We start from the raw sequence: 4,268 nt of genomic DNA on the forward strand, positions 1-4,268 counted from the left end.
AGTTGGATGACCTGAGTTTGATTCCCAGACTTACATACTACAAGACAAGAACCGATTCCCAAGTTGTCAATTCTGACCTCTGTTCCCCTCGCTAGTCAGGTTGTAGTCTAACATGTCCACACAGCTTTCCTAAGCTCAGTGCAAAATAGAGAACTCCCTTTTCTTAGCAGAGTTTCTTCTGCTCTGCCTGATCTGAGGAGCCCAATATCATTTTCTTCCATTTTACCCCTTGGCTCAGGTATCTGCAGAGGAACTCAGGACCACTCAGTGGTGGCTCCAACCCAGTTAATGGCCTGCACTGTAGGAGCTGTTTAGCAGTCTCAGTGACTGGCTGTGCGCTCCAGTCTTCAGTAGGGAAATGTTGGATGGACACAAGATATGCTCACACCATCAGACCAGTCAGCCACCTTTGATTGAGCAGCACTGAACTCAAGAGTTAACGAGGTCCATTTGCTCTGAAATTTCTCCCTTCCTCAGAGTCTTGTTAGTAGCAGCCTGATCCTCCTTCTCAAGCTCCTCTGGGTCTCTCTACAAGTAAAGATGAGGCATAATTCATCGTGGGCGCTCACAGGAGATAGTACTACGCATGCGGAGTACTTCCGGACCAGTATCCATCACATCAGACTCACCGCGTGAGCTCTCTTATTGTTGAATGGAATGGCGATGTCTACATAATACAGAGGAGAGTCTGTGTTATTCAGAGCAATGGTGGGTCGGTTGATAAAAGAGGCTTCTGTGAGGAACTGGTGGTCAGGCATGCAATCATTCACCACTAGAAGCCTTGGCTCTCTGAAGACTGCTTAGATAAAGTTAGTGAAAGTCCCAGATGTAAAACAGCCAGCAATTGAAGTGGCAGCAACAAACTTTAGCAGAGCTCACTGGCCAGTGTTCCCGGAGGAGACGACACAGACATAAGCAGGGTTTTTGGTGGCAGCAACAGTCTGAGCTTCAAGCAACAGCGTCTCTCAGATCTTCTTCAGATTTATGATATAGATAGCAGTCACGTTTCCTCTTGTAGATATATTGCTTCACCTGAAAGACAAGGTTGATGCCACCTAAGGGGATTCCTGTGGCAAGGAATTTGAGGACATCCTTCTCCTTCATCTGTAGGACATCACGGGATCCCGACATTGTGTAAAGCTCTTTATCAGTTACTAGGGGAATCAGAACAACACTGTGTGGATCTGTCCCTGAGGGACATGGTAGACTACAAACTTAGTAGCAAGGTGCAACAGACCTCCATATGTAGCATTTACACAGTCACATATGTATGAGTAGCTGCATGTAAAAAAGGTAACAATAAATAAATTAAAATAGAGAACTACAAATCAAAACAATACCAAGAGCCTGTCTCTTACCCAGCAGATATAAAAACTAAAGAAAAGGGCTGTGAGGACAAAGGTCCCTCCATCAATCAGTGCTGGAAAGGAAATAATTCCAACCCTTGGAAGATGAGGTTTAGAGAGATCTAATACAACTAAATGTGTGTTTTCATCTTAAACTCTGTGATATAACTACTAAGCACCCTTTGAAGATACATCTCCAAAAAATATGACAATAAGAAGATCATGCACTATCATTGCAAAATGCAAAAATTACAAGGCGTGGTGGTACATTTCAACACTTGGGAGTCAGATCCTTATGAGTTCTAGGCTGGTAAAACCCTGTCTCAAAATAAAATGAGCCATGCATTTACCTGCAAGAGAGAGTTTGAAAGGATGATGGAGTATCCACATGATAGAATATCTTTATTTAAAAACTCAGGAGCTAGAGTATTAGGAAATTGTTTAATACAGTGCTGCCTAGGAAAATTATGATGTTTGTAGAAGGCTTAAACATGCTGAAAATGTATAACTTGTGATTATTTTCTCATTCTCAGCAAATATTCTTTTAAAATTTCTTTATACCTGCATTTTTCATTTTATAAAAGTTTTCCTCATTCACATACATTTCTGGCTGTGTAAAATCTGCATTTTTTTTAGAAGTGTGAATTTTGATGCACAAATAAAGAGCAGACTGGTCTAAGGTTTGAGTGCTTTTTCAGCAAAACAATTACCTTTCTGATAGAATCTCTCTGAGCTAACAGCTCCCCAGTCCACCAAGTGGCAGAGTCAACAGTGGGCTTTTATTAAAGAAAGTTGCCAGTACAGTTCCAGATCCTGCATGGTGATCAGGAATCCGCATCTTCTGACAGCACTGGGCTAATGCTGTTCCTCCTTGACAAGATCTGTCTACAGAGAAGGAGCAAAATCTTGGTGCCTTTTCTGTTTGACTTAGAGTTTTGTTGTTATTATTAGTAACTACTAGAGCTTGAATATTTGTTCAGAAGTTCCAGAACTTTTTGGGAGTGGCTTTGAGGAATTGTAAAGGTGTAGGAGGAGGAGCAGGAGAAGGATTGGGATTCTGTTTGTCTCACACAACAGTGCAGTGTGGTGGCACCTGGACTTAGATTCTCCCGAGTAATTGATTGCTAACTGCTATTACTCACAGTCTGAGATTCACTGAGATTCTTAATTTCAACATCTGGTTTCCCTTCTAAGAGCTGCACATAGCCTTCTTTTCAAAATATTATGAAGAGACAAAATTTTGGATTTTCTTATGAACTTGCACTATGATAAATGTCCTTAATGTCTAATTTGTCTCCATGTTTTATAAACTAAGGTCTGACCTAATGCATTGGCAGCATTACTTTGGCTCATTGATATCTATCTCTTCATACATCCATCTATGCATTTATTTTTTTATCCTGCCATACTCCCTGTCAGTTAAAACAATGTTTGAGTTCACTTACTTTGATGCCCATGTCACTGTCAAGTAGCTAGCAGAAAGTGTAACCCAGCGTCACATGAAGACACTATGGCACTTTAAAATAACTTGGCTAAGACAGGAGAAAAGTTCTATATTCCCTCAAAAGACAGATGAATAATTTTATTCCATATGATCTGACGTAAACATTTACATCTGTTAAACATATATCTTTTAAGAAGTCTGGCAGAAGCAGATATGGCTCATGAATAATTTTATTATTATACATTTGCCTTATTTTTCTGGTACATATTGTATACTATTATTTCCAAAAACATACCAAGTAAAATCATATTTATCTTAGATAAATACATGCTGCATATTTTCAATAACATGAAAGAAGTTATAACAATAATTTAAAATCTACATATGGTTGGGGAAAAATGCCAAAGATGGGGAACAGCCTTAATATGGGTGGTATGTTTTCTGAGCTCCGACAGTATCCTGTATTACTGCAAATATTCATTCACATTTCTTTGTCAAAGCCTCAAGTCATTCTTTGTCTACCTCCATAGTCTATAAAAGAGGAATGTGCATGAATGATACTGAATTCACTTTTAACCCCTGACATACCATTATAAAAATAACTCAGTTCTAAGCAATACTTAGATCTCCAGTGAAAAGTGAGGAGTCCATGTCAACTCATGGGAATCTTCTAGACTATCTTACATATTCCCAGTACAAAGTAACAAATACTGTATTTCCACATCACACATCAAGCTTGTCTCACTATATTACTCTCATCTACTCCATGTTCTTTATATTCTTGACTTGAGGGTCATGTGGCTTTCACAGGTGTTTGATTGATAACTCTGGTAAGTATTAATTCAACATACACACAGAGAAGAAAGAAATGAAAACTAGATGGAGGGAGAGTAGAGGGAGGGAGGGGAAGAAAAGAGAAAATTTGTTTAATTAGTTAAAGATTAAATTTTTTCCTATTTTCTCTTATTCTATATATTTTGAACAACAACAACAAATCCACCAATAACTGGATTAAATGTATGTAATGGCTTTGCAATTGAAGCTGACTATTTTAACAACAATTTCAAAATTCAGTTGGGTACTCAACTCATTTTAACAGCATGTCTACTCAAATTGGAATGAGAGAGGGAAAGATTAGTGTGAAGTTTGCTCAAAGTCTATTCACAAATCCATTATGTTTCATATTGCTTTTGAAATCACCTTAGATATCACCCATCTTCGGAAATCTGGGTGAAAAAATTGAGAGAATATTGTTTAACCTTACGAAGGAAGGTTATTGAAATCCTTGCTACAATGTGAACCAACTTTGAAGACTGTTACAAGTGACATAGGCTCATCATTAAAGGACAGAGGGTGTGTAATTCACTTACATTTAGATACCTACACTTGTCAGATTCAGTCAGAAAACAGAGTGATGAATGTCAGGAAGTGGGGTCTTTTTGTTTGATATGAATAAAATGTCAGTTCAAGATAAAGAT

At 38.4% G+C, this 4,268-nt stretch overlaps 1 pseudogene; it reads right to left on the reverse strand.

Moving 5' to 3' along the window:
- Window positions 1-254: 254 nt before the first annotated feature.
- LOC116895560 lies at window positions 255-1,131 on the reverse strand (annotated as a pseudogene).
- Window positions 1,132-4,268: the final 3,137 nt, after the last annotated feature.

This window comes from Rattus rattus, chromosome 3 (assembly GCF_011064425.1).
Source record: "Rattus rattus isolate New Zealand chromosome 3, Rrattus_CSIRO_v1, whole genome shotgun sequence".
NCBI classification, from domain to species: domain Eukaryota; kingdom Metazoa; phylum Chordata; class Mammalia; order Rodentia; family Muridae; genus Rattus; species Rattus rattus.